At 38.5% G+C, this 13,121-nt stretch overlaps 1 long non-coding RNA gene across 1 annotated transcript in view; it reads right to left on the reverse strand.

Moving 5' to 3' along the window:
* Window positions 1-3,532: 3,532 nt before the first annotated feature.
* LOC112987958 (uncharacterized) overlaps window positions 3,533-13,121 on the reverse strand; it is a 40,981-nt gene continuing 31,392 nt past the window's right edge. The window contains exon 7 of the long non-coding RNA XR_003260426.2: window positions 3,533-3,636. This is a non-coding gene — a long non-coding RNA (uncharacterized LOC112987958). The remainder of the gene's footprint in view (window positions 3,637-13,121) is intronic.

Here is a 13,121-nt window from a genome sequence, read left to right on the forward strand (position 1 = left end):
CAATATTAAACATATGAGCCCCTGAAGGTTTTTAAAATCTATACACCACACTGATTTATTCTTACAGAGGTCTCTCTCTAGCTGCCATGGTGATCAGCATTCAATCTGTGGCTTGTGTATCAGGAAATTACTCCTGTCTGAATAGAAGTAACAGAGAGCATTGATGTCAGTAATGAGCTCCTGTGTTCTGGACTTCATAATGATTATCTTTGTTCTTTCGCTTTCCTCTGCTTCAGAGAAGACAATAGCTCTTACAATCCCGGGGACAAGAAAGGAAAAGATCTAGGGAAATAAAGGTGTATAATTTGGATGAAAAATGGCAAAACGAGAACAGAGTTTTCCTCCTTTCCTTTCTTCACTCAGAACATTCTCCTGTTTTTTATCTCTGGTTAAGCCTCATTTTGTAGCTGCTTTGTAGGACCCTGTACTATGCAGCTGTTTTCAATATCTCCATATGCGTCATCTCTAAGAGAAGTATCTGCCTCAACTGAAGAATACATGGTATTTCACATAATAATTTCAGAGCACTGCTTTGATTTAGAAAAAAATAACCTAGATTCAGTTCTGGACTCAGCCGCAGAATAAAAGGGAAGTCAATGTCTTACCACACTTTTTACCAACCAAAAACAACAACCCCACAAAACAAAAAAACCAGAACAAAATAAATAAAAAGTAAAAACCCTCTGTGTTATCTTGCCATTAAAAATCCTGGCAGACTCTGGCTGATCAAAGTTCAGACTGGCATATTCTTCCCTTCAGTAATGTAGACCAATATCCACACATCAAAATACCAGAAGAAAAACAGATGGATGAGATAAGTAGATCTGAATCCAAACCATAACTCTAAATCTCCTGTCTAAAATTTTACTGAGTTAAGAAGAGTTAGCATTGAGTCTTGGTCCCATCTCTTGTTAAAGAAAGATTTCCCACAAAAAGCAGTTTGAGAGAGGAAGAATAAAAAAAGACAAAAAAAAAAAAAGAGATTTAAACAATGTCCTAGAACAAATAGAAGAAAAAAGTATGAGTGAATGGAAGGAGATGAACAGACACAGCAAAGAATGGAATTAATTATAGCCAAAACTGAGAAATCAGAGAGGTGATATTGCTTATCATGAAGATATGCCTTGTCTTTCTAGTGTGAAATCTAACAAAAAAAATCCCTTTCTTGTATGTGGTTATAAACTGAGATGCTCCTGATTCCTCTGGTGTCTGCTGGCTATGAGACATATTTCATATAGTAAGGCTCCGAAGATCAGCCTCTGACAAGTAGGTGAGAGAAGCTGCCGGAAGACCCAAATTCTCAGTGGTTATCTCTTGTGCAGTGAAGCTGTCTGGATGATCGGATGTGCACCACAATATCAGGTCCATATCTGAGGTGGCAAAGCTCAACACTGACTCCCAAATGGGGGAAAAAAGATCTCTTTATCACTGTGGGTACCTAGAAGGAAAGAGGGAAACCATGATTGATTTTAGGGTAGATGACCCTATGAAAGGTTAATAAGTCAAGAAAGAAAGTTCCCATTCTTTGTGCATCACTTGACTCAGCACCACAATCCATTACTACTAGCATAAATCTAAAGAGGAGCAGAAATGTATTACGAAGGGAAGATACAGGAATGGAAATTACACAGGTAATGTCAGCTAAAAGTCATCTATGTAACTTTAAGGCCAGATACACCTCCTTCACAGGATCCCATATGCCCTTAAGTATTTGGCATGATGGAAAGCCCTTGAGAAAGATTTTTTTTTTCCCTGACTAAGGTCCAAATGAATTCTGTCTTCTTCTACTAGATATTCTAGGCCTATCACTACAAACAACATCAGATTCTTGTTCTGCTGCACCATACCATAGCTGGAGAGATGTCTTGAGCATCTCTTCATACCAACAGAAACACTAATGCAAGTACAACTGATTACAGCTTTTCCTTGCCTTATAACAGAAATGAAGCAATATGTAGGGAAGTGTTTCCTTTGTGGAGAAAACTGTGTTAGTACACTAGAACCTGAAAGAGAGAGGTTAGATTTCATAACCATATCTTCAAATCTGACCTAGCTGAATCTGAAACAGTCTCTGCAAAAATCTGGTAATGTTTTCATAGTTTAGGCAGAATCTATAGCATATGAGCAAAATGAATTGCTATTTGTGCCATCTGTTACTTTTCATATATTAATGTAAAAACCCAGTACAAATACAGAATTCACTTATATAAATTAAAGACTCATTCCAGTAAATAATCTCTTTACAAGTAGAGAGAGAGGGGAAAAAAAGAATTTCTAAGCAGTTCATCACAGGTCTCTCCATTTGAAATGTTATAATATTTTGAATTTTGTATTTATTCAGAAATAGAAAATACTAGAGTTTCTGAGCTTCATCATTCTTTAAAGGCAGATAAGGTCAAATCCAGCACTACAGATGGTACAATGGTAAAACTTCCCTCTAAGTTAAAGCATGAAATTTCATTCCATATTTTTTTTTCTAAATGATTAATTCTTTCCTAATTTTTAGGAAAACACAGTGGACACAAGGTGGAGCCAAAGACTCTTGAAACAAACTACCTATTAATTACTTTTTTTTCCTGAGAACTCATTTTCAAAGAAACAAGTGAGAAAAAACTACAAACCCAGAGTCTGAAGCAAGTGGTTAATGTAATTAGAAGTTGAATTTAGCTATTACTGTGAATGATTTAATCATAAGGGAGTTCATGCATTTTAATCACAGAGATTAAATGTATTTTTTAGTCCATTTTTTAAATGGCACATTCAACTTTGCTATGTCTCCTTTTCTTTAAAATACATAGAATACATAAAATCAAAATGTAAATTCCCAGGTTTCCAAAAAAAAGCAAAAAAAAGGTATTGATGCACACAGCTTTTAAATGCTTTGTGAGATAGCTTACCCTTTATTCCTGCTTCACTAGATTTTTGCCTGAATATTTTGTTGTTTGGATTTTTGCTTTATTTTATGTTAACTTTAAGTATGGTATGTGGAGGAAAAGCAATATATAGTTTAAATTGCACACTATATTTGTCTTTGTTGATACAAGTCCAGGAGTACAGTGAGAAGGAAATTAAAACTTCTCTCACTCTAATGTGAAATGACTAATCTTTAAGTGGATTGATAAGGACTACCATTGCAGCATGGGGAAAGCATATTTTATATCATCTCACCCCTTTATTTCAATGTCATGGGTCATATTAAACTGTTCTTCATGTTCACTGAAACTTGAGAATATTTCTTTTCTCTTGGTTTCCTGACTGTGCACTTGAAGGATCAGATGACTGATAACATTTCCAAGTTGTCGTCATCAGCTAGTTCCACCCACATACACATTCCTTCATAAAACAAATGAAAGAGACTTGGGAAATTAGGGTCACACTCCCACTCATGCTAATAGCTCCAGAATTTAGTTGAAAAAAGGACTGAGCCTTCAAAATGAACCATGCTGAAACCGGCACTGATTAATTACATATCTGAATTATTCATATTTTCCTTTTATTTTTGTAACAGAAATGTTCAGATACTTATCCAAAAAGAATTTTCCAAGAGGTGAGGTCTTCCTTAGACTACGGCACCAAACAACACTTCTGCTATTGGAGGTTCACCATGCTGTTGTTGAAAAGAGAGTTAAGATGATCCTGAAACACACAAAAACAGACTCACTTCATTAGTGGAAATCATTCTCACTAATATCAGTAACCATGATTAATTGATAAAAGATTAATATAAATGGCCCATTTAAAAAATGTCTACTTGAAAATTATGTATTTAACCATACAGAAATATTGACACTCGCATAGACTCAGTGTAAGACCACCTGTGAATGAAATATTTACTGCTCTAGCTCTAACTAGAAAAAAAAAAAGAGTAAACAGTAAGAAAAAGACAGAAGAAACAGACTGTATCCCTAGGGCAGACAGCATGGTAGAACAGAATAGAGAGTATTTCCTTCCCCATAACTGCCATTACATGCCTGCACGGTGATGAATGAAGTTGTCTATCTTAGCTGCTTAAGAAAAAATCATGTATAAGCAACAAGAATCTTCAAAACCATTACAAAAAGTCTCAGTGCTTGCCACTGCTTCTCTGCTTTTCCATTAACATTCCAATTTCCCTCTCCTCAGCTTTCTGATCTTAAAAAATCCAGCAAAGCAATCCTTAAGAGTTTTTCTTTTAAACTTCAAGATTATTATATTCAAATAATAGTCCTACCTCAGTACAGTAATGTAAAACCAACAGTAAAAGTGATAGAGGAAACTGAAAATTTACATTTCTCCCCTTCTGCTACTGGTCTGTTTGTTTTTAATTTTTATCTCCTGAAAACGGAACTCACTGACTGATACAGCTTATGTTGAGATCTGGGCAATAGCTCTAAGCCTAAAAGAGAATATGCTGAAATAAAAGTAGCTTAAATATCCTGAGCTGGAACATTTGAATTTCAGGACCGCACACTGCCAGTTGTTTCCAAAGCCCTTCTTCTTAGGGGGAGCAAAACAAAAGCTGAGTATTCGGAGGAACAGAAACATACACAAAATGTTATGGCAGATTGCTGGAGTGAAAATAAATATGACTTCTCAGACAGATTCAAAGTCAAACTGCCACAGACTTTTGAAAGGAATCATATAAGCCAAGAGCTGCATTAAGCACAGGAGCATAAAACAGTACAGATATTACAGTCCAGTCACATTACATCCAGTTCCCGCTTCAAGCCTGTAAGTGAAGAAAAGGACAGTATATTACTATGAATTAGCTTAATCTGGCTGTGCTTTACAAAATAAAAAGAAAATCAACAAAAATAATAAATGACTTTGTCAACTTAATTGAGAAAATAAATTATCAAAGAAGCAGCATCTTAAAACCAGTTTTGACAAGGACTGTATCATAGGAAAAGAAAGCTGGAAATACATGGATGAAATGCAGATTGCTTTTGTCCACATACTTAGGCCATCTGTTTTCATATAAACACAGAGTAAATCTCATGATGTCTTTACTTTTGATCATGGATGATCTTGAGTATGCTCCCAGAGTTGAGATGTCTATCAGAAATAGCTTTGGAATTGCTAAGGCTGAATCATGCAATAGTCCTGGCTGAACTCCCCTTTTTTTGGGTGCTTACCAAGCTGTTGTGCTCACCGCACCTATTGCTCACTCTCTTATTTATGCACCATTCATAGCCAACAGTAGGAAAGCCCTGCCTTTTTAAAGTTACTACTAATCAAAAGTTCTCACCAAATTGATGGTCCCCAGGATTGCTGTGTGACTAAGTATTCCTACTAAAAGTAACTAATTTTATATTATAATGTTCTTGGGACGTAAAAATGGACTTTACTTTCTATCATTATGTTTTTATGAATTTATAAGTAACCTTTGAAAGATTTAAATAAAAATATATCATTGCAAAAATATCAAAATAACAATTTTAAAAACTACTGAAATTTAATGGAAACCAAATATTTCAAAATGAAAATGAAACAAACAGTGATATGTTTGACCTAAAAATGAAAACATTTATCTGGGAAATGATAAAAAGATACTTTTTATTTTGAAGCACATTAATGAATTTACTAAATATTTGAAATAATCCAAAGGTATATTATTTTCATAAATATTTCTATGAGATATTGCAGAGATATTTTGTCATAAATTTTGCCCAATTCCAGTTTGAATTGTACAGTATTTATTTATTTATTGCTGGCTTCAATAAAAAATAGAGGAAAGTGTTTTTCCTGAAAAGAAATATATATTTGAGTTTGCTTGCTGGACAATTTTGCCTGAATTAAAACCAAGTAAAATTGAGTAATAACTCAGAATTCTCTTCACTGACTGCAATGAAGTCACAGCTGTTTATCAGCCCTTAAGACACTATTAGCCCAACCCTCTTAAAAGCATCATTAACAAAATGGTTACATAGCTGTCAGGTTTTTAGGTCCATGTCCAAAATTACAGAGGAATACGCATATAAAGTCTAATTCCACAGAGATTAGAAATGTTTGAAACACCACATACAATAAAGGAAAGGGTTGTAGCTTAAGAACAGTTGTTGCCATGTGATACAGATAATATTGGCAGTTACGGAGCTATGAAATAGTTTATGAGAATTCCAGCTCTGAAGATAAATCAGTTCCAGTTTCTTAGTGTAGTGACTTAATATTCAGGTTTTGTAACTCTAACGGTTTCAAACATTCTCCCTAAAAGTCCTCATCAGTGCTGCTGCTCCTTCTTGCCCCCTGCAGGTATTCAGCTGTGTTATGCTTTGCTGAATTGTCCGGTTGTTTTTTCTGACACTGCGCAAGAGAAAATAGATGAAAAAGAAAGGGAAGTAGGAAAAAAGATAAAAAGCTTGAGGAAAGGACAAACAAAGGAAATGGACTCCAGTCCTAGAAGCCCTAAAATTCAACATGTCTTGCAAAGCATTTCCTACAGTACAAGATAAATTACAGTGAATAATCTTGAATTCCTATCACACAAAGTGTTTCCTCTCTTCAGAAAAGGATAGAATATGAAGACCCTGGGATCTGAATACACAGATGCATCTGTATTCATAGCTGCAAAAATAGATGTAGAAACCTCAGTAAATTGAATATTGACCAAATAGCCTTAGGATTTAAACCTATAAACACATTCCTTTGAAACAATGTGCATGTCAGTAGACCTTGTAGCCTTGGAGGACCCTAACTTTCAATTATTTATCTTAAATGAGCTGGGGAAGATGTATCAAAATAGTCTTTCTCAGTTGAAATATATTCAGCAGCAATGATTTTACATGTTTCCTGCCTGGCTGATCCCATTTTAGTTGGCTAAAAGAGGTTTCTATTATTACTCTAAGTTCTTGATCTCTTTATGTCTTACGGCAATGAGTTACAAAGGTTGTTAATGTAGTCTAAAAATCATCTTTCCTTTTTATGTCTTTAAAAATTGTTACTTTTATTTTCTGTTAAAATTCTCTGTTTTTATACTTCAAGATAACAAATAAAAGTAAATCACAGAATCACAAAATCACAGAAGGGTTGAGATTGGAAGGGACCTCTGGAGATCATCTAGTCCAATCCCCCTGCTCAAGCAGCATCACCTAGAACATGTTGCCATGTCCAGATAGCTTGTGAATATCTCCAAGGATGGAGACAGCACAGCTTCTCTGGGCAACCTGTTCTAATGTTCAGTCACCCTCGCAGTAAAAAAGCTTTTTCTTATGTTCACATGGAATTGTCTGTGTTTCAGTGTGTGCCCATTGCCCTTTGTCCTGTCACTGGGGAGCACTGAAAAGAGTCTGGCCTCATCCTCTTGACACCTTCCCTTTAGATGTTTAAATGCATTGGTAAGATTGACCCATCAGTCCTCTCTTCCCCAGGCTAAAGAGTCCCACCTCTCTCAGCTTTTCCTCATACGTGACATGCTCCAGTCCCTTAACCATCTTCGTGGGCCTTCACCGGACTCACTCCAGCAGCTCCATCCATATCTCTCTTCTACTGGGGAGCCCAGAGTTGGACACATCACTCCAGCTGTGGCCTCACCAGGGCTGAATAGGTGGGAAGGATCACCTCCCTCAACCTGCTGGCAACACTCTGCCCACTGCAGCCCAGGATAGCTCTGGCTTTCTTGGCCACAGGGGCACATTGGTGGCTCATGCTCTGTTTGTTGTCCACTATGACCTCCAGGGCCCTCTCTGCAGAGCCCCTTTCCAGCAGGTTGCCCACAGCCTGTCCTGGTGCACAAGGTTATTCCTCCCCCAGTGCGAGGCTTTGCCCTTCCCTTTGTTGAACTTCACGAGGCTCCTCTTTGCCCACCTCTGGACCCGGTATCGACCCCTGGGATACACCGTACTGACTGGCCTGCAGCTGGATTTCGTGTCACTAATCACAGCCCTCTGAGCCACACAGCTCAGCCAGTTTTCAGTCCACCTCACTGACTGCTCATCCAGCCCATACCTCATCAGATTGCCTGTGAGGATGTTATGGCAGGCAGTGTCAAAAGCCTTACTGAAGTCAAGGTGAACAACCTTCACTGTTCTCCCCTCATCCCCTGATCAGTCATCTCATCTTAGGAGGCTCTCAGGCTGCTCAAGCATGATCTTCCCATCATAAATCCATGCTGACTACTGCTGATCGTCTTCCTCTCCTGGAAATGGCATCCGGGATTTGTTGCTCCCTCCTAGCAATCAAGGCGATGCTGACCTCAGGTAGTTCCCTGGGTCCTCCTTCTTGCCTTTTTGGAACACTGGTGTCACGGGACAACTGACTATCTTTACAGTCCCGGACCGTGAGGGTTTCGTGTGGTGCAAGGGAGGGGAGGAGGGGAGGAGGGAGATTTACTGCATGACTCAACAACTTTTTTTAAAGATCTAAATTTACTACACAAGTTACAACAATACAAAGGAACAATTCTTATCAACAGAAACTTAGTTGATAACTTAGTTGATCTTACCCACGTGTTGCCTGAGCAGCCAACGTACACTAAATCCCAGGGAAGTAACTGCGGGAGGGCGTCCCCATCCTGAGGGGATCCGCAAGTTGGCAGACCCGCTGTCACCCGTGAAGAGCCAACAACAGCCTCCGGGGCCAACCTATTTACACCCTTCAGGTGAAGGTGGAGGCAGAGTCGCCAGGCCAGTTGCAGTTCTCTTCACACAGTCGCAGTCCCTAGCTCCTGGCTGTTCCAGGGTTCAACTCTCCTCTGTTGTTGTTATGACGATCGCACCCACAGTCATGGGGTGAGGGGGGGAATAGCCGAACACCCCCAAGGGCAGGCTAGCTGCCTTGAGCACTCTTCAGCACTGAAGAAAGGAGTTTGAGTGACTGTGAATGACTGCTTTACTCTTGCGGTGGTGGTGCCAAGGAGAGATCCCATAGCTCGGATGAGAAGGAGTTAATTCCAGTCCGCAATGATTAACACTGCCCCAGCAGTGAAAGTAGGTGTTATCTCCCAAGGTCCTGAGGAAGAAGAGATAGTCCAGACCACCCTAATTAACACTGTTCAGGGTGAGAGGAGGCTTTGTTTCCCAAAGTCCTGGCAACCAAGCAGGCCTTATCTCAAATCCTTGACATCCTCCCTTTCAGAGAGTGAAGCACAGGAATGCAAACTTCTTGTAACTGGAACCAGATTGGGGGCGGGGGGGGGGGGGGGGAACCTGGGAGCATCCCCTCCCAACTGGAGTGACATTTGCTTTCTTCCAGTCCTCAGGAACCTCTCCTGATCACCCTGACATTTCAAAGACGATTGAGAGTGGCCTTGCAATGACATCAGCCAGCTCCCTCAGCACTTGTGGGTGTATCCACAAGTGCCCATGTATCCATCAGGGTCCATGGACCTGTGTCTGTCCAGTTTGCTTAAGTGATCTCTAACCTGATATTCCTCCACCAAGGGAAAGTCTTCCTTTCTACAGACTTTCCCACTGGTCTCTGGGGCCTGGGATTCCTGAAGGCCAGTCTTACCAGGAGAGACTGAGTCGAAGAAGGCATTCAGTATCTCTGCCTTTTTTGTGTCCTTTGTCACCCAGGTCCCTGCCTCATTCAGCAGCAGGCCCACATTTCCCCCACTCTTCCTTTTGCTACTGATGTATATGCTATATATGATGTGTATGCTGCTTCTTTTGGTACTGAAGAAGCCCTTCTTGTCTTCCTTAACATCCCTCACCAGATTAAGCTCCAGATGTGTTTTGGCCTTCCTAGTCCCATCCCTTCATACTCAGGCAACATTCCTATATTCCTCCAAGGTTACCTGTCCCTGCATCCACCTTTGGTATACTTCCTTATGTTTGAGTTTTGCCAGGAGCAACTTGTTCATCCACACAGGTCTCCTGCTCCCTTTGCTCAACCTCCTCCTCATTGGGATGGACTGTTCTTCAGCTTGGAGGAGGCGATCCTTGAATATCAACCCGGTCCTTGAATATCAATCAAGGATTGACTGGACAACCTGGAATCAACATCTTTCATGACTCTCAGGTGATACAAATTCTTCTCTTCTAGAATTCTGTAATTTCTTAAAAAACTTAAAAAACAAATCAATACTGTCTTGTGTCCCAAATTTGCTGCTATGGAGCCAAGAATGTAAGTTTCACAGAGCTATGACAGAATGTTTGTGGGTGCAGCAATGAAAGAAGATTTTTATAGCCTGGTGATTAAGTCTTCAGTTGTGAGTTCTGAGTCATGGTTTTCCTTTCAGTGCTTATTTTCTGTAACATGTAAAACATGTAAAAAGCATATTTTTGTTTTAGGAACTGGGGTCTCCTGTCAGTCAGAGGGATGCTTCACCATGAAGTACAGAGGCCTGCACAAACTGCTTTGCTTTCTATTCTCTTGAACCCTCTATTCTCATTTGCACAATGGAGTGGTTATAAGAGTGGACAGGAAAATATTTCCTACCTTCCTTCCTTCCTTCTCCCATCTTTAACCTCTGGTAGAATATTTTCTAGGGAAATAGAAGATATGGAACAGAATCCCTTATGTCTGAGGAAGCATAAAACCCAAGTCTCTATTTACTAGGTAAAGGGGGTAGCATCAGTAACCCTTAAAATTATATCCTTGCTTTGGATGCAGACGTGAATTGCTGTGGAGTGGAGACTAAAAGGAGGAAAGATAGTGTGCACCTAGGTCTCATCTTCATGTGATTTCAAGGTTGTTTTTGAAAGTATTCTGGTTTTCTTCCATTAACACACCATTCAAACTATCTTCATTTCAGGATTATTATGTAAACTACTTAGTTGTGTTTTTCCTGAACCTGATTCAAGGTGATTCATGTCAAGATTCTGCTTTATGAAAGTTTGCATTCAAACTATTAATTTTCTCTTGTCAGTGTTTTATACTATGCTGCAGATCCAGAATATTTTACTGCAGTATAAATTTGCTTTCTAAACAGGTAGAAATTGTTACTTTTTTTTTTCAGCAGCTGGTAGTTACAAAGAACAACTTTTTATGTCCATATTCTGCAAGTAGAATAAGGTAATAAATGTTTCATGGAGACAAAAAGGTCAGCTTGACCAAACCACTTTTAGTTTTGTTACATTTTAATGGATGTAAATGTGGAGAGTGCTTTTAGGGAAAGTGTTGTGTAATGTTATGTTTTTATATCAAGACTTTATAGCTTGATTCTTTGCACCAGTTTTATGCCTGGATAATACAATGGAGTTAGCGATGCTTGCTGGTAGTAGAAATGGAGAACTAGGCCATGAAAATATATTTATTTTTTACTGTAAATATTTTAAAAGCTTGACTACATGTTTAAGAGCTTTCCTGTATCGATGCATTTGATAATTGCAGCTGCTCCAAAAGAATATAATAGGAAAGATGGCCCGAACATAGCCCAAATCTATTAATATTTGTGGCAAAATAAATGTATTTAAATTGCATAATATGTTCCTGTGAATGCATCTGTGTTTGTTGGAAAAAGACATACGTCTGTACATCTATATGTCAAGCATAAGTGTGTACAGATTGCCTAGAAACAGAAATAAGAGATCACAAAAGCTTTTATGGAGTAAAAAGGCTAGTTCTTTCCTGCAAATCTGTGAACAATCCAGTCCTGGAACCTTTCTCGACAAGTGAGTGGCTGAAACTCTCTAGCTCTGGCTTCTGTCCTCTAGTCCTATTGTGATAGGCCTGTACTCATTACAAAAAATACAGATCCCTCATGCCAAAGCCCGGGGCATGTATTACATGCCTTAAGCACATAACATAAAAACACTGCCATGCTGGGCTGTAGTGCAGTCTTCACATTATTCCAGGCACTTTGAATTGAGGGGGGGACGCAGGAGGGAAAAGAAGCCCTCTCCAAATAATGATGATGTCTTAGAGTCCCAGGGGCATTATGTGATACCAGAGGAGACCCAGGGAAAAGTGGTACAACATATGGGACTAGTCAGACTGTTCTTCGTGGGGACGTCCCTAGGCAGGGTGGGTGAAAATCACTGTGCACCTCCTGACTGGAGACCAGGGATGACTCTCCAGTCAGACACATTTAGCAGTTTAGATGTAGTCATTTTCCTACCCATGCTCTCTCTGCCAGAAGACATTCTGAACTTCACACAATTTCTTGTTGAAAGTTAATCAATTTGTATTCACAAAAATGTTCAGCCTTGAGGATACAGGCTACATTTCAAAATGAAAAAGTTGTTGAAGGTGCTGTGACTAACATGAGAGCGTAATTTTAGCAGTAGTTTGTTTTCGATGTTAATTCTCTCCATAAAGAAGAGCCAAAGACCATGTTGTATACAGCCTTTGTTCCTCTTAAACCATTTATTACAGAAAACACTCAAACCTAACCAAATTAGTTGATGATAAAAATCTCTATGAGGTAGCTGATTTACTAGATACATACATATATATATGTTTTAAAGGCAAACTATATTGAATGAGTTTTGCAATCAATTCTTTTTTCCAAATGTGATTTGGTTTTCCTGCTTTTGCTTACCTTTACTCTTTTTCTCAGTTCAGGATGTTTTTATGAACACTTTGAATTCTATAATCTCTCTTGGGCACAGAGCAGATTTTTTTTTTTTTGGTCGTAGTGCTTGCATCATGATTCAGAGGTTCCTGACTGATTAATTTAAAGTCTTACTGCTGTGTAGGCAAATCACAGTTCTTCTTCAGAAACTAAATCATGCCAGTTTTGTGACAGAAATACAGTAAAACATAGCAATAACTTGATATGTTCCATTTAGTATATGCCCTTCAGGTTCTGAGCCTCTTACAAAAACTTGAACTCTGGTTTTCTTAGAAGATATTAACAGGAAATATATTGAATATACCTGCTTATATGTTTAATTAATAAAAAGATATAACATGGTGATGAATAAATAATCCAATACACCTTATTTAGAGGTGCTTTGTCATCCAAAATGTCAAGCCTTATGTGTTTCTAGGTGTGTTAATTTAAACATTTGATAGCTAAACTTCAAAAAGCCCTAAGTATATTATTTTGCTTTCCATACTATTGTATTTAATATTTAACTAGCTCATTTCACAGTATTGCATATCCATAGTTGTAACTTCTTATAGAGGACAAGGGAAATTGTCTGACAATTTGCAATTTGATTCCTAGTTTTGGAGAGACATGCTAAAATTTAGATTTCATTTAAAATGTAGTATTTTAAACCTAATATTTCTCATAGTTCAATAGTTCAAAAATGATG

The sequence above is a fragment of the Dromaius novaehollandiae genome, chromosome 1, assembly GCF_036370855.1.
Source record: "Dromaius novaehollandiae isolate bDroNov1 chromosome 1, bDroNov1.hap1, whole genome shotgun sequence".
In the NCBI taxonomy this organism is placed as follows: domain Eukaryota; kingdom Metazoa; phylum Chordata; class Aves; order Casuariiformes; family Dromaiidae; genus Dromaius; species Dromaius novaehollandiae.